This window comes from Lycium barbarum, chromosome 12 (genome assembly GCF_019175385.1).
Source record: "Lycium barbarum isolate Lr01 chromosome 12, ASM1917538v2, whole genome shotgun sequence".
NCBI classification, from domain to species: domain Eukaryota; kingdom Viridiplantae; phylum Streptophyta; class Magnoliopsida; order Solanales; family Solanaceae; genus Lycium; species Lycium barbarum.
Genome location: NC_083348.1, coordinates 52,515,690 through 52,534,898, shown reverse-complemented (window position 1 = coordinate 52,534,898; position 19,209 = coordinate 52,515,690).

Genomic DNA, 19,209 nt, shown 5'->3' with positions numbered 1-19,209 from the left:
TGCTCCTGGAGGACTGCCGAGTCAAAGTTTGACATAGCATATACGTTATGGATTCTGTATGATGTTAGAGACTTTGCAGACAGAGTCGTGGGTGTGGTATGTCAGTTTAGTAAGTGGCTCCAGCAGCCAATGTGTCGTTCTGTGTTATGCTATGACGTCTGTGGGAATTACAGACCCCTTTTGATTTGAAAGCTAAGAAAAAAAAATATATATGTGTATTTTCTGTAAGATTTGCTATGTATTGTGTTTTATGAAGTTTAAGAGTCCGGAAGGATTTTGTACGAATGAAAGTCTGTGGGTTCGCTCGGCTCCGGATATGGGGTCGGGTGCCCATCACACCCTAGGGGAATCAGGGTGTGACAGAGTGGTATCAGAGCAAGGTCTGTCCGTGGGTTGTCTGCAAAGTCGTGTCTAGTAGAGTCCTGTTTATGGTGTGTTGCCGGCCACATTTATAAACAGGAGGCTACAGGGCATTTAGGAATTGTTGACCATCTTTCTGTCTCAGATCGTGCGATAGAGCCAAACTATAGGAAATGAGATCTCTTATATGGGCCTCACATACGACACAAAAGGTAAGTGGTGATATGGAAGGTCACCGGGGGCAGTATTGACGTATTTGCCCTGTTACCTGGAATTGGCAGTTCCGGATGGCCAGAATGTGATGTAGCCGTATGTTCTATAAGTCGTTACTGATATTTGTTCTGTACAAGGAAAACAAGGTCGGATGAAGGATTCAGAAAGTTGACAACTAATTTCGCTACAAATTAGTATGTAAAAGTGGTGAGTAAGAAATTCGAACGGACGGATATCCGGACAATTATGAAGTAAGGGAAACGAAGAAGCATCTGTTACTATCAGGAATTTGGGAACCTAAGACGAAAAGTAATTATACGCGGAAGCGAAAGATGAGCTCTGAGGCCCAAAAAGGGTAAAATGGTAATTGTGAAGGAAAAGACATGTTACGAGGGTGTCCTGGGATCTGTAAGACCTCGATTAGCCTCAAATTATGTAGTAAAGGTCACGCGCGGAAGTCGACGCGAAAATATCGGCATTAAGGCATTGGATTCCAGCCAAGTTTCAAAGTTAAGCGTGCTCAGGTGGGAGCAATCCTGGGATGGGTGACCCCCTGGGAAGTCTTCAAGAAATTCTACATATTTTGATATAAAAGGCAAATGGAAATCCAGAATATTCTGAGTGAAAACTATAGTTTGTAGGATGACTGGAAACCTTAATAAGATGCGTAGAACGGGACAGATTAGCCCGGTGAAGGGACGAGAGTACCTCATAGCTTGGGAATTCGGATAGGCTTGAACAGCGTCTAGAAGTGTATTGTGGATTAGTGGTATTGATTATCTGTGTATGTGTGTATGAACATGTGTAATATCTCATGTGTGAAGGTGTCAGTGGACACGTGTGCCCTAACGATCTATGCTATGGCAGAAAGAAGGCATCAGAAACCTGACCAGTAGTAAGGGAACAAATGGTGCAAGTACTATGAGATGAGTTGCTACCTTCGCTACAGGTTAAGGACGGAACAGTCAGAGCACTATGATGTTTGAAGAAGAAGGTGAGTATGCAGGTGGGAAATAAAGAGATTAAATCTCCGAAAGGAGCGAAAGATAAGAAACATGAATGGGCAAGACTTCCAAAAAGGGGAATAACTGGAAGCACACGGAATTATCTGAGGTGAAATTGCAAGTATAAGTACGTAAAAAGAACAAGTGTGGCAACATGAACAAAGGAAAAGTGTGTAAGGGTTGAAGACCGATCTGAATAAGTAGAGCCAAAGGAATAGTGGCCACGATAAGGAATGTGACGCAAGAGCACGGTTAAGGAAAATTTACAAGTAAGACAGCAAACTAAATGTGCGAAAGGATCAATGGCGAACGGAAAGATGTAGGAATGCCGACGAGAATGATGTCGTCGACTGGAAAAAAAAAAAGAGAAACCTACGACGTGAAACGAGGATGCGTGAAAGGGTCAAGGAGGATAAGATAAGGGATAAAGAACGGGCATGAAGAAAAAAAAAGCGTCTATAGGACGGACCCTCCCGAAATATTATAAAGCCCTATAAGGTCAGTTGAACATTCGAGGACGAATGTTCTAAAGGGGGGGAGGATGTTATAGCCCGTATTTTGAACGTTTGGATATTTCAAAGTCGTCGTGGGAAGTTAAGGATGAAACCATTTTCAAAAACTACATTAATGCGCAAGTCGTTAAGAATATCATTTATGACCATTATTAGTATGAAAATATTGTGAGAGGCTAAGGGCAAGAAGAGAAATTGCAAAATGATCAATGGAAATAATGTGGAAGGTTAGGGGTAAAATGGTCATATTGAGAAAAGTCGAGGGACAAAACGGGAATTTCACAAAAATATTCATGAAGGTTCAAAGGGTCACATTGGCCATTTGTTGGAGAACATAAGGGTCAAAGTGTGCAAGACAAGACTTGATTCATCTTTTAATTGAAGGAAAAGTTTCAAGAAAATATAAGAAATTTCTAGAAAGGGGCATGTGCCCCTCACATGATTGAATTATGTGGATATATATATGTGATCATCTTTCCAATTCAAGACCAAGAATAGAAAAATAAAACACAAAAAAAAAAAAAAAAAAGGTGAGGGTTCGGCTAAGGGGGCTGGCCGAAACCAACCCCTCCAATTAGATCATGGAGGATTATGTTCTTCTAGTTTTCTTGCTATATGGAAGATGCTTTTTAACATGGTGGAGTTGTTGAAGCAAGTAGGGTATTTATTCTTGCAAAAATATGGCTTAGCCAAGAGATGGAGGAAGATGAATGGAAAGGTATGGTTCAATTCTCTTTTACTTATGTTATGGGTGATTTGTGTATGTTGAAGTGTGTGGAAAAGGATTTAATTCATGAAACATGTGTGTGTAGTGTGGCTGGCCGTGGGTGTGTGTTGTAATATGGAAAGATTGGATTAATTCCATGTAATGTGTTACTTGTGGTTGTAATGCATAAAAATAAATGAAAGTTGCATGAAAATAAGAATGTGGTTATTGAGGACGTGTGGGTGTGTATGTAGTTGATGTGGCCGTATGGTGTTGTCTATTGGAGAAGGGAGGAATTTATTTTAGTATATTAGTTGTGTCGTTGTGGATTTTATAACGCAAAAGGAAGTTTAATGATTCAAAGTTGAGATTATAGTAGTTTATGGTTTGTTGTGGAAACTAATGTGAGCCAAATATAGTTCTTGTAATTTTGATAATAATGTGGTAAAAGTATGGTTTGTTGGTATAGATTGTGAAATTTTGGAGAAAAAAATGTGTTGTGATGGTTCCTATGGAAGTTGGAAGATTTTGGATTCTATGGTGCGTTGTTTGAATTGTTTGAACATTTTGTGGGTTGTCCGAAGTGTTTTTGAATCTTGTTTAAGTGTTTTGGATTAGCACTTGAGTGTACGAATATTGATGTTAGTTCGATCGTATGCGGTTGATTTGAGCAAAAACGGAATATTGCCAAATTGTATAGCAAAGAGTCACTAATGTTAAAAATGTGTTTTGAACCTCTTATTGGTGTTGTTAGTATCTTTGTTGGTTTGGCCGGGTTAAATTCCCGGATGGTTGTTGTTGATTTGGGGCCGAGCCTTATTCTCGGGATTGGTAGATTTACAGGGGAGATGCTGCCGAAATTCCGGCAGAACATAAGTAAACGTGTTTGAAAGGTTAAGACAAGTATGTGGCAACGAGTCTAACGAATGAATGAATCCTTTTGGACGTAGATTGACAAGATGGATAAACTCTCTTGCATGTAAGCAAACAAGTTGGATGCGTAAGCGCAACTAGTTGGTCGTCACTCAGGTATGTGAGGCTTACCTTTCTTTCTTTTGGCATGCCCTAGAGCCATGTAGGATATGATATGATATGTATCTTGAGGTTACTCCATTCTGTAATTCTGAGTCTGTCTGTGATCTGTATGCTTTCCCTAACTTAAGTGTCAAATGAGCCTGATAGGCGAATCGTGATCTAAGTATTTTGATGTAAACCTTCTGGGCTAATCATGCCAACACAAATGTTCTGACGTAAGTATTTGGCATAAGTGTTCCGATATGAGAAATTCCGATACAAGTAGGTACTCTGATCTGAACATTCCGATATAAATATGTGGAATTAAGTATCCTGGCATAACCCTTTTGATATATTTATTCTGACTTAAGTGTTCCGACGTACGTACGATTCCAAGAGTTCTATTTGGTTTGATCCATAATCATGTCTAAAAGGTAGTTAACCTAATTACGGCTTTGGTTTTCCAAGAAAAGCTTCCGAAATGATTATAGAGCGTTCTGTACTTCGAACGCTCGTAACTTTTGTATACTAACTCCGATTGACCCGAAACTCGTTCTGGACCCCCACATGTCTATAAGCATTCCGTCATAACCCTTTTGATATATGTATTCGGACATAAGTAGTCGGTTATGGGTAATCCGATGCAAGCAATTGGGAACATGTATTCTGATTGAGTAAAAGCGATAAGTACTTTGATAGAAATATTCTGTTAAAAGTAATTTGACATAAAGTATTCTGTAATAAGAAATCTGTTATGGATATTCCGAGAATATGTTTGAATAATCTATAAGTAATCTGTAATAAGTGATCTGTATGGACATTCTGAGAATACGTTTGATTAACTTATTGAGCTTGAGTTATGCGCATTTGATTCTTCACGACTCTGCTCGTGCATATGTTATGACTTCCTTCGCTGAGTCCCGGGCCGATATGTATCGTGCGGATGGTTCGCCGGGTCCTCTGTTGGGGGCCGGGTTCCATATATGAATTCCGAAGTATGATGTGTCCGGTTCCGGGGTACTGTGTTATATGTCCGTCCCCGGTTACCGAGGTTATGTTACGAAGTATGATGTGTCCGGGCTCAGGGTGCTGTGTTATCTGTCCACCCCCGGGTACCGTGGTTATGTTGTGATGTGTGACGGAGATCGGAGAAAAACTTCTGGAAGATAGATGTGTTGTGGCGCCAAAGGCAGGAGTGGCAGCCACGTGCCTATGTTATCGTGCGCGTTCATTGGCACTGTCCATCAGTTCCTCGGCGTGTTATCTGTCCCCGAGGCCACCATGTATATGATTTGATGTGACTGTTCCTCGGAGTGTTATTTGTCCCCGAGGTTAACGTCTGTATGATATGGTACTTGTCCCGGCGTGTTATTTGTCCCCCGGGTTGCCGCGTATGTGATACGATATCCGATTCTGATATGCATGACTTATGTGGGAAAGTAAGTATTCTGACCTTCCGTACATTCTGTATTCCGTCTGCTATGTGATGTCATCCAAGCAATTTGTACGTTCTGTAATCTGTCTGGTATACGAGATGAGTAAGTATGATTCGTGTCTGGAAAAGAAAAATGATAAGCGTTTGATATTTCTGAATAAGTTTTTGTATGTTGTTCTGTCTATATCAGTCATGGTTTCGTTTTATGTACTTATGCCTTACATACTCAGTACATATCCGTACTGACCCCCTGTTCTTCGGGGGCTGCGTTTCATGCCGCGCAGGTACTCCCAGACGAGATGGAGACATTATAAAAGCTATTTCAGTGCTGGCGAACTCCAATTGCTCCTGGAGGACTGCCGAGTCAAAGTTTGACATAGCATATACGTTATGGATTCTGTATGATGTTAGAGACTTTGCAGACAGAGTCGTGGGTGTGGTATGTCAGTTTAGTAAGTGGCTCCAGCAGCCAATGTGTCGTTCTGTGTTATGCTATGACGTCTGTGGGAATTATAGACCCCTTTTGATTTGAAAGCTAAGAAAAAAATATATATATGTGTATTTTCTGTAAGATTTGCTATGTATTGTGTTTTATGAAGTTTAAGAGTCCGGAAGGATTTTGTACGAATGAAAGTCTGTGGGTTCGCTCGGCTCCGGATATGGGGTCGGGTGCCCATCACACCCTAGGGGAATCAGGGTGTGACACATATATTTTCAAATCTGGTTGTAGAATTAAGTATGTCCAGCAACATGTATTTTTGGATCCCATCTTGTTTTTAGAGGTAAAAAAAAATGTTCCAACCCTTGTTCTTAATAGGATGAGCAACTAAGCTTCTCTTTTGTTGAAGAATAAAAAATGTACAGCAAGTATTTTAAGAGCTAAATAGTTCATTCATGACCCAAGGTTAAATCCGAAGGTAAACAACGTGAATCAAGCATTAGAAGTCCCGTGGTGCTTTTCGGATTCTAGCTCTTCTTCTTGTGGTGGTTTTGGAGGATGCTTCATAGTGATGTAATCTTGGATTTGGAGTGTTCTTGAGTTTTCGAGGTAATATTTTATCATACCTTTATGTCCTTAAGTTTATTAGTTCTTAATCAACTAGTTAGAGATGGAGTTTGTAGAAGGAAAACTCAAACATGTGTTGGACTTGTGGGCTGATTTGGATCATGTTTTTGATGTGTTGTTGATGGAATCCCCTTGTACATGGATAGTAGTTGATGTTGTTGCTATATTGTTGTTTATATACTTCATGAATTTGGAAGGAAAAAGTGTATAAGGTATCATATATGAAGCGTATATTGGGGCTGCCTTGGTGTATAGTCTTATATATTGATGGTTTGAGTTTAGAAATATTCCTAAGAGGTTATTGTTGTTGTGTTAGCCGTTGGCTGAGTTGTGATGATTAACGAATCGGGGAAATGCTACTCGTTTCATTTTAGAATCGATTTATCATTTGGTATACGCGACGTACTAACGTCATCTAAGTTCATACATGTATTCCTTTGTTATAGGATTGGTGTACTTTTTACGACAAGTTTGTTTTAAGAGTGTATTGCCGACTCAAGGTATGTAATGGCTATATATATCCTTAGCCTGGCCGTTTAATCAGTGAGACATTTTCTTTAGTTTGGCCACTTAGTCAGTGAGACAGATATATCTGGCCTACGGGTCGCTAAGACAGATTATCTGGCCGATGGGTCAGTGAGACAGATTGTTTGGCCTTATGGTCAGTGATATTTTCCAGTTGCCTGGCCACTTATTCACTGAGATATATGTTTTTTGTAAAAATATATATATATTTCTCAGTGACTAAGTGGCCAGGTATTATTCAGGGCATTCTTTGGCCTCCAAACTATTATGTTTTCGGTTCAGTTTCAGTTATCTATTGCCTTACATACTCGGTACATTGTCTCATACTGACGTCTCTTTCGCTGGGGGCGCTGCATTCATGCTGGCCGATACGGATAGATAGTCTGACAGACCTTCCCAGTAGACAGGACCAGATATCAGCTGATTGGTGAGCTCCCTTTGTTCTGAGTCGCTAGGTCTTTTGGAGTCTTTCTTTTGTGGTTACAGATTAGATGGGTAGGCCAGAGCCCTGTCCCGACCTTGATACAATTATACTTTCTCTATAGTCTTGTAGACGAGTCATGTATATAATATACCAATGTTGTAGCCTTACTAGCCTTGTATATGTCTATTTGATTATGTTGGTTGTGTACGTTAATAGCAGCATTTTCGGCTTGCTCAGTTATCTATATATATATATATGCCTTGGGTGTGTGTGCCCCATTCAGATGAGATAGCCAGTCTTTATATATATACAGAGTGTGGCCTTGTCGGCTTTGTTGGTATTGTCTGCTTGCAAGTAGGCCCTGTTGGCCTAAGGTGAGGATTACCCCTCCAGAGTTACAGATTCAGAGTGGTTCACTCGGGCCTAGTATGGCACCGGGTGCCAGCCACGCCTCTCCAGATTTGGGGTGTGACAATGGGATTACCTTGATTACTGGTATCTCATACATGTTGTACAACTTTCATGAAATCTGCTTGTTTGGTCTAGAAGTTCAAGAATCTGAAATACTTAATGTGGTTCTGATGATCATTATGGGATTTCATTAATAGAGGTCTGTAGTCAAATTCAGTTCTGGATAAGTTCTTGACATCATAATGATTGAAAAACTTAGTCCATCAATTATTACCCATGATCCTATCCTGTCTAACCTCTTCCAAATTCTTTTTCTGGGTCTTCTGTTATTGAACCAGTTAAACATAGGGCCACTATAACCAATGTCTATGAATCCACAAGCTTCCGTGATACTGATAAAGTTAAGACTTTTGTTGGCCCTAAAAGATTTACCATCAAGTTTTTCGGCAGGATCAATGATGACATTGAAGTCACCCCTTATACACCATGACCCATTAATAGTACTATTAAGGTTCTCAATGTTATCCCGCAAATCCCTTCTTTATACGGGTGAGAATTTAGTATAAAATGCAATAATAAAGGAACCTGAATCAACACTATTATCCTTCATATTGAGAGTAGGGGTGCTTATCGGGCGGTTCGATTGGATATTTACGCTTAACAGTTCGGCTTATCGGTTATCAGTTTTTAAATGTACTAATCCACTAACCTAACCAATAAGTATGGTTGGTTCGATTTGGATTTAACGGTTATCGATCGGTTATCGGTTCGCTTATCGGTTAATCAACAAAACTAATTTTAAAAGAAAAAAATCCAAATGACTTATCGTTGAATCTACTTATATGAAGAAAATAGGGTCAGAACATAGGGCACAAGTTGAGAATTCCCCGCCGGACCTCTAACACTAGACAAACACTATTCTATCAACTGTTAACTACTGCCACATAGGTACAAACGTTCCAATTCTAATCCACATAGATATACAAATCATAAATCAAGAAATCTCAGGACAATTTCCTTCTCATCTTCCCAATTGCGTCACTTTTTGGTCTTAGCTTTGGTGCATGACTGAATCTGTACACGATGATTGATGGAGGAGAATCGTCTCCATGTTTTAACCTACTACTATAAATGTAAATTTGACTATTCTTAATGAGTTAGCGGTTTATCCAATAAGAAAATTGAGTAATCCGTACCCCGCACCGTTAAGCAGTTAATTATAAATTTCAATCCGTTCACTAACCGTTAACCTGTTTTGTGGTTAGGTTATTGGTTACGGTTCGATTTTGAACATTCCCAATTGAAAGCAATATGTTGTTCGTTGTCTTCAATAACTTCTGAATGTTCCATGTAATTCCAAAATGGCCAAATCTTCCCATTGGAATTGAAAACACTTCTTTGACCATCTATCTTGCTCTTATCCACAAAAGGTCAAATATGGTTGTTAAAACCAACTTATTGAGCTTTGCAAGTAGTTTAAGTCTATGAATGGCCTTTCTTGATCTCACCCTCAAATATTCCAAATCAGTGTATTAATCATTGAAAATTAAGAGATGGTTAGATTTGTCTGATATTCCTCCTTTTAAGAGAAGAATTAGTGTTATCATTGTTAGGTTTGTCTTTTTTTTTTTTTTTTTTTTAATTTTTGCTTCTTCCTCTTGTAGTTACATGCTTACTTTCTTCTTGTTCTTCATCGTACTCTTCCTGATCTTTTGTCTTGTCCTTATTTTGGGACTGTTTCCTTCTTCTGCTTCTGAATTTGCTTCTACTTCTTCTGCTTGTATTTTTCTCATTATTTTATGTCTGATCATTGTTGTTACTCCAAGTCTGGATTCTGCAGACTCTTCTTTTCCAGGTTGATCCTCTTCTTCTTGTATATCTTTCTCATTTTGGAAGTTATGGACTGACTGTTCACAGTTGTGTTCAACAAACAAATCAATGACTTTCATGTTTTTTATCTCCATTGGTAAACTATCAGATGTTCTTCCTTCTCAATTTCGCTTATGATATTCTCAGTCTCTACAATTTTGGTATCCTACTTATCTTCATGACTTTCATCTTTCCACTTTCAATTTTGGATACAATTTTGGTATCCTATTTATCTTTATCTTAGTTGTTGTCTTGGTTGTTATTTTCTTCACTTTCTTTGGCTCCTTCTGGAACCTCCTCAATATGATCTTTTTGGCTGTCCCGTTTGTTATCATTATGTACCTCCTCTTTCATTTGCTCTCTTCAGTGTTGGATTGAAAAGGTATATTCTTTATCAATTCAATAGACTTTTTCTCTTTATTGTTGTCGTCACCCTTAGTTTCTTGTCTGTCTGAACCTTCCTCTTTTTTCTGGCTCTAGTCTAAGGTTTTTTCTGCTTAATCAATAGATTTCTCATTGTTCCCTTTCTCTTCCTCTTTCTTTTTTATCAACTCTCTTTCATTGCAGAATAGAATATCCCAAAATTTTACAGTGTGTGCAAAGCTTAGGGGGATTTTTATATTCCAACTCTTGCGTAAATCCCTTGTGAGGACAAGAATCATATTCTGAACCTATCCAACATAATTAATTTTAGGTTTGGTCAAGTCTATTTCCACCCTCACTTTTGGCATACTAGCCCCAGTCCTATGTTCTGTTGCTAGGTCCATCGTTGAAGGAGTACCCAAGGGAGCTACAATTCGCTTAATAGAATGTCATAAGTGACAATGAAAGGGAAACATCGACAACAAAACTCAAATAGGAACAATTGGAAAATCTTCCTCCAATTTAAAATCTGTAGTCCATTTCTCAATCCATATCACTTGTCCTTCAATTTCAATCGATCTTTTGTAGATACCGTTTTAAAATACTCCTCATTAGAGAAATCTAAAATCACACTACGATAGTCAAAAATCCAAATTTTAACATTACCTCTCACAGTAATCTTTTCTGCAAATTTTGATCTAATCTTTTCAAACTGGTGTCGGGTCTTTATGAATTTTCCCACTAGAGTGAGCCTACATTCTTCCACCATGAATCCATATAATTGATTAGTTTTGAAAAGAATAGCAGTTTTGCCATCGCGAGTAGTTGTCACGACCCATTTTGGGCTCGTGCGGGCACCTACCTTCCCATCTTGGTTGGCGAACCCTCTCGTTTATACAACGCTTCAATCACATAAATTTCCTGTCAAAACTCTTGGAAATTAAGAAAACAATGGAATTTCATTTATAAATACAAACTCGAATGTTACATAATTTGACAATACGCTTTTACAGACTCGATACAAATTCCCATGACCTGGTCTAGACTAATACAAGAGCGACTAAGTAAATTTCAAAGTGATATCATATAATAAGACCAACCTCCAATCCCGGAATGAAATGGGAGGAGGTCTTCCAGACAAGCACCGCATAACTTCCACATATACTTCGATCAATTACCTAAAACAATCTACATCCCAAAAAGGTGTAGCAAGTGCAATATCAGTACAACCACACGTACTGAGTAAGTATCATATAAAAAAAAGAGTAAGTATCATAGGCCGACAATGGTTAGTAACACATATTGGTAAAGAGTTCACGAAAAATGATGATAATCACTAAATCAAGTCACATATCCCGAAACAGTAGATTCGCAACATTAATCTAACTCAAGTCCTTACAAATCTAGAATAAATTATGAGTTGGCCAAACACATATATAGATTCTCAACTTCGTTACCATTCCCAGGTCCCTACCAAATGTTCATCGTTACCTATGTATAGCATCTAAACCTCATATGATAAGTCTGAGTATATCTAATCCTGGAACAATCAACATAATAGAATCAACAACACAACGGTCACAATACAGTCATCACGACATCTCACTCAAGTCATAATGCAATGCAATGAAATAGTGGTATGAATGTGATGCCATGACATGCTATGCAAATGAGATGTACACATATACTGCAGACGGAAATATCGACGTCTTGGCAGCACAACCCAGTGTGACTCGCGAAGTCTGAGTGTCACCCGTCCCGGATCTTTGCCAAACAGACCGACGGAACCCTGGCTAATTGCTCACAGGGAGAGTCTCACCGGCACCACTCTGGGGGACCCGCGGAGCCCATGCACTACAATCAAATCCGGGATAACATCAGAATCGTCCATGCACACTGATGCCTGAATATAACCATCGGACATCGGCCTCCTCACAATCACTCAAAAGAGTTGTCAAATATCAGTTTCTTAAATCAACGATTCCGAAATTGAACCTCGGACATCGGCCTCCTCACAATCACTCAAGTAAAAGAGTTTATCAAGTATCAGTTTCATATAAACAACGATTCCGGAATGGATCTTCGGGCATCGGCCTTTTGCACAATCACTCAAGTAAAAGAGTTTATCAAATATCAGTTTCGCTCCATCAACGATACCGGATGGTCACCGGATATCGGCCATGCATGATAATATGAGAGAATGCGTGCAATGCATATGTCAATCATCAACAAGTAAGCTCAATATCAGAAGTACCTCAACAGGGTACGCCAACAATATATCACATAACAATACCAATAGTGGGTATGCCAACATATATCAATAACTCAAGTACCAATAGTGGGTACGCCAATAATGTATCATAGTACACACACCAACAACGATTATGTGAATCCTATCCGAATCAGAACAACAAGCGATATTCGCTATCTACCAACTACACATGGCATCAAGCCAACACAATTAACAATCAACACATATAATGAGGCGGCTAGTCCCAACACACATCAGGTCAATCATTTAACATACGGTATTACCATTTTCCTAATAAGCCTATTTACTTAGGAGAAGAATCTCACCCTACATTAGAGTTACTCGGTATCATTTAATCAGAATATCCTTCACTACCGTGATTCATTTTATATTTCAAGCTAGTGCTTAGATTCGCTACAATAATCTCATCGATAGGCATAACTAGATTCCGCCCGCTACTCCCAAGTCACATAAATCCACCGATATCAACAAGGTTACATCAATACCTAAGGAGTCTACATGCCACGAGCCCGAACAAACATATCACACATAACAATACCATCCTAAGATTTCATCCCATATCTCCAAATCCTATACATGTATTCTTCGTTTCTTCTACACAACAATACGGAAAACTAAATGGAGTCTACCGAAAGGAAGCCGTAACTTACCTCATGGCCGAGCGGGTGCCACGAACATCCAATGACGCCTCAATTAATCACCACTACGTAATACATATGAAAGGCTCGGAGACAACCATGAGACCCAAGAGTAGAATTCACCAATAGTGTCTTTCCCAAGGACTTCGAAATTGCTAAGGTAGATATGGAATTTTATCCTACCTAATAACTCACTATCACAATGCTAGTTGATAGATCAACATTCATTTATAGCATTCATGACCTTACTCAAGTTACTAGTTTGGTCAATTTACCATTTTAGGTTTAATTCAAGAAACCCATTTCCAAGATCTAAAATAGAGACCCAAAGGTATTTTAATGGGGTAGGTGAAGGATTTGGTTGGGAATCATGTAATGATGATGTGCATAGGAAAATATACCAAGGACTTTATATCAAAAAGGACAAGGGTTCATTATATTAGAACTTAAGAGATTTGAGATTCCCATTTGTGACTCTAGACAAGGATCCCTAAAGAGAATCAATGTTGGGAGAATGAACGGAAGAGGTTAGGGAAATAACCCTTCCCAAGGAAGTATCATTTTTGGCTCCAAAATTGCTCCAAAGGCGGCTGGACTCTCTAGGGTGTTGAGAAATGAAGTCAATTCCCGAAATGTCACTTAAATAGGTGAAATTCACTGTGCGAAACCGCCTCGGCGGTAGGTGTACCACTGCGGCGGTATTGCCAGGGCGGCCAACATGCCTCTATGGCGGTTAAGCAGTCCCATGCGGTTATCGCTAAGGTGGTTGGTATACCTCCACAGTGGCACCGCTGTAGCGTACACGAGACCGCTATAGCGGTCTGGCCCTATTTCTTTGCTCGCACTTCTATTGCTTACTCGATGCGCATGACGATCTTGGTTTGGCTTGAAAGGTTTCCAAGATGCGAGAAGGTGGAGACATCGTTAGTCCCCATAGTTGTTGCCTTAGAATTTCACAGTAACGACGGAATGGGTCGTTACAGTAGTATATTGAGCCTTAACATTAGGATTTCCTTGTCGGTTTTTTGGTAGGGCTTGGAGAAGGTATAACTTTAATTGCTTTCACATAGTTGGTGTTTTGTTGAATTGATTCATTCACATTGTTCGTAATAGCCATCTGTGGTTGATTCTCTATTGGACGCGCCAGTTCTGGCCCTGCCGGTGACCCCAAGGGACGGAACGTGATGCTCAGTCGCAGAGAATGAAGAAACTAAGATTGTTATTAACTGACGATTAAAAAGTGTATGGAGAGCGTTTTCTGAGAGGGGAGGAAGGGATTATTTGCGCTTGGTATTTTCAAATTCATTATCTCCTCCCTACCCCCATCATGTTTTCTTAAATTACATGTAAATGCTCTTTGAATAATTTTTTCTTGCTTGCTTACCGAACACTACAAAATAAGTAATAAAACTAATTTTTTCGGGAAATCTTTTTCCTTTATTACCAGGCACACATTAGATTTTAATTTACAAGGGTGAAGACATGTCAAACTCTTTTACCATACTAACACAATCCTCGATAAGGGTGTCAGTGGGGACGGGACAGACCCGGTCCTGCCCTGTGTCAGGCCCGATCCGGCACCGGACCGTCCCGGTGAATTATGGGGGGGCAGAGGGGGTAGGGGGACAGGTGGGGGGATGGAAGAGGGTAAAAGGCTCGGTCAGGCCAGGTACCTGACCGGTCCCGCCCTGCCGAAAAACTAATTTTTTTTTGTTGGTCATACTTTTGACCGTTGGAGGCTCCAAAATGTTAACGTTGGGAATCCAAACGGTCTGATTTTCAGCCGTTGGAGTCCCCTTCTCCAAAAAAAAAAACCCAAAGTTTAATAAATTGCATTTTAATCCAAATTCTAAACTATAAATACCTCTTCATTTTTATTCATTTTCACACAAATCATCCACCAATTATCTCTCTCTCTAATAATTGTTATCAATTACATCTCTCTCTAATATTTGGTGAAATATTATTATTATTATTATTATTATTATTATTATTATTATTATTTTGGTGAAGTGGGCAATATTTGAATTTTGGAGCAACTTTCAAGCTTCAAGTAACATAATTTCAATTTCAACATTTACGGTTAAGTCTGCTTTTACGCAGACGTTTGGTACACTCGTTCCATCCTTTAATTTATTTAATTCTTGCATTTTATTTGCGTATTTTTTCAATTAATTTTCGTATTTTATTTTATTATACTTTGATAATATGTCTAAAAAAGTTAAGATCCCAGTCCTATGTAAAACTGTAGAAATCCCTAACCCTTTGAGCCGTAGTAGTAAGGGTAAATCTGGTTCTTCTAGTAAATCTAAAATTAAATTTAGAAACAATACGGAAGATTTCACTCATGTTGATGAAACTGATTTATTTTCTCCCCCCGGTATTCCTCCTATTCCAGAAGATTTAAAATTACAAAATGATGCCTTAGATAGAGCTTATGGTAATTTAGATTTTGATGATTTTGAAAATTAAGAAGTAGAAAAAGGAGAGAAATTAGATTTAAATGAGACACCTACTATTCTTGTTACCGAAGCTCCAACTCGGATTACATCTCAGTCTGCAGCTGGTTGTCCCCCTATACCTCTTACTCGAGGTACGAGTAAGGCGCAACGTCCTAGAACTAGTCCTGTATGGAAATTCATGACTTTAGATGATATTAAAACTCAAGCTATTTGTCACAAATGTAAACAAATTAAAAAACACGAAAGTGGTGGAGGAGCGGGTGGGACGAGTGGTTTAGATAGACACTTGAGAACATGTGTCGAAAAAATATACTTAGATGCTTGATTAGCCGCCGGACTTAAAAACACACCGACCTGTGCTAGTAGTGTCGCTCCCGGTGGATCCGTTGGGGGATCTAATATGGTCTAACAAACCTTAAATCCTTCTAACCCCGCTGTCACTCAAATGGCTCATAATAAAGATAGAGATCGTGAAGAACTAGCTAAAATGGTTGCAGCTTGTGTCTTGCCTTTTAGTTTTCCTTCTAACCTCGGTTTTGTGCATTATATTAGAGCTATGTATAACCCTACTTTTCAAGGCATTCCTAGATCGACTGTTAGAGCCGACCTTTTTAAATTTCAAAGTGATTATTGTCAATAGATGCGTTGTGCGTTCCATCACTTAGATACTACAGTGTCTGTCACTTCTGATATAGGTCGCGTGCTAATGGCAATGATTATTTATGTGTTACGGCACATTGGATTGATCATAATTGGAATATGCAAAAGCATATACTTGGTTATAAATATATTGACGAGAAAAAAACAGGTTCTTATATTTCTAAAAATGTTCTAGACATTTTGCAATTATATGGTCTTGTTGAAAAAGTATTAACTATTACATTTGATAATGCTTCTTCTATGACTAAGAGTGCTGAACTTATGGCTATAAGAATTTGCCCAATTAACATTGATATTTTTCATGTCCGATGTGCATGCCATGTTTTTATTTGATGGTTCTCTACAAAAAATACGATATGCTTGTCAATATGTTTTTAGCGCTCATAAGCAAAGTAGAATTAATTTGTTTAAGAATATTGTGTTGAGCAAAATTTTCCTGTTAGAAAAATTCCAAAAGAAGTTTATACTAGGTGGATTTCTTTATATGAAGTGCTACTTGTTGCTCACCAATATCAAAAGCCCCTTCAATATGTTTTTTATGCACATCATTATCATCCCAATGAACAAATACAAGATAGTGATTGGAATGAAATTGAAGGACTATGTATTTTTTTAGAAAAAATTTATATTGCAACAAAAGCATTTTCCGATCAATACTATCCTGCAATTGCACAAATGTCATTTTATATTTGTGGACTTACAAAACGATTTGCGGAATATAGAGAATCAAACGAAAATGAGGAAGTCGTTGATGAAATGATTCTCAAATTTAAAAAAGTATTTTTTTCCTATTCCCGATATTTATTTGATTGCTTGTATACTTGACCCGTCTTTAAAATTAAGAGGTGCTCATGGACTTGTTGACAAAATTTATTTGCAGTTAGATATTCCTCCTAACGAACATCCAAATGTTGAAGAGTGTAAAGAAACATAGAATTAAAAGCTAAAATAATGTATAATAATTATAAATCTGTGGAAAGTAGAAGTGGAAATCAACGTCTTTCACAAAAAATAAGGCTAAATTTGGCAAAAGAAAATTTCATCGATCAATGGATGCTACATGGCTTGGTATTGCTAATACGCAAAATGAAAGTGATCTTGAATCTTCTCTTAATCAGAGTTTGGAAAGCATCATTGTGGACGACGATGACAATGAAGATAATTTGGGATGGTGGAGGGAGCGTGGCAAGGGATTTCCATTACTCTAAAAAATGGCTCGAGATATCCTAATTATTCAATATCATCAGTAGCTTCGGAGGTAGCTTTTAGTGCGGCAAGATTTCAACTCGGAGACCACAATCATTCATTAGCACAAGATAGCTTGGAGATTTCTTTCTTGTTCAGTGATTGGATCAACGCAGAAAGAAGAAATTGTGGGCTACCAAAATTAACCCGTCAAGAAGAAGAAGAAGAAGAAGAAGAAGAAGAAGAAGAAGAAGAAGAATATGAAGAGACAATCAACACTAATAGCGATGATGGCATGGAACTTACGGACCATCAAGCAGATATACCAATTCCAGAATTTGATGCAACGGAAGCGATACGACATTTGGAAAAAATGCACATAGATCCGTACAAGTTTTAGTGTGATAATTTATAATTAACTACTTAGATGCCTAGTTAAAATAGAACCCTTCCTAGAAGGTGGCTGTGTAGATTAGGTGATCTTATGGTAATTTAGAGGCCTAATTGAAACAGATTCCTTCCTAGAAGGTGGCTGTGTAGATTAGGTCCTCTTATTATATTTGAGACTTTGAGTCAAGTTTTATGAAATTTAAAAGATCTATTCTGAATAAATAAACATAAATTTCTTACTTGAAATTGTTTTTCTTTACATAACTACAAAAAATAACGCAATTCTCTATAAAGATTATAAAGACTTGAAAGTATATTTAATATTATGTAATAAATTAAAAAGTAATAGCCCTTAGAAGTTCAAAAAATAGTTGTTGTTAAATACATTTAAAGACTTTAAAGTTATAAGTTATAAAAAATAAGTAGTTCTTACTTGAAATTATTTTCTCCTTTTATAAATACCTAAAAATAAATCCAAGTCTTTAAATTTTTGAATTGATCTTTCATGACCCCACGTGTCTACAACTCTACATACACCTCCTATTATTGAATTGATCTTTCAAGATCCTATCAGCACAACTCACTCTCTTTTTTCTTTAACATCTTTTGTACTCTCTCACTGTTTTCTTCACTTATCAATCTGAAGTTAAACATCTTTTATGGCAGACTTACAGATATAATTGCCTTATATGAGGCTCTTACTATACGTAGCTACCATTTGCCAAATTACAATTCGTAGCTAATGTATTTTACTTGGCCAAATACACTCATCTCATATGTATTTGATTTGGCCAAATACACTCATCTCATATGTATTTGAGCAAGCCAAATACACTCATTCATATGTATTTGGCTCATATACATTCAGATACATAACACTCAGGCCATATACATATGAGATACAAAATGAGTAAAATACTATGATGAAAAATAAACTCAAATACAAAGAGAAGAAGCTAGGAAAAATATGTAAGAAAAATAATGTTGTTAGTTGAGTTCGAACCTGGGTGGAAAGGGGCAGAGCCACGCCCAATAACCACTTCATTCACTCCAACTTGTTGATACATATGACGAAATACACTTAAATACGCTCAAAATATAAGGAGAAGAATCTAGGAAAAATATATAAGAAAAGTAATGTTGATGGTTGTGTTCGAACTTGGGCTAAACCACTCCAACTTGATGTATTTTGATATAGCTACGAATAGTAATTTACAAAATCATTGTAGCTACTAAATATAAATAAATTAAAAGGTAGTTATTATCAATAATGACCTCTTAGAAGAAGCTACACCAAATAAAAATTCTTGTATTTGGCTTTTACAATACATAGCTACCATTTTGCCTAATTACAATTCGTAACTAATGTATTTTAGCTGGCCAAATACACTCATCTCATATGTATTTGGCTCATATGTATTTGAGCAAGCCAAATACACTCATCTCATATGTATTTGGCTCATATACATTAAGATACAAGACACCCAGGCCAAATACATATGAGATACAATATGAGTCAAATACTATGATGAAAAATAAACTCAAATACAAAGAGAAGAAGCTAGAAACAATATGTAAGAAAAATAATGTTGTTAGCTAGGTTCGAACTTGGGTGGAAAGGGGCAGCAGAGCCACGCCCAATAATCACTTCATTCACTCCAACTTGTTGATACATATGACGAAATACACTTAAATACGCT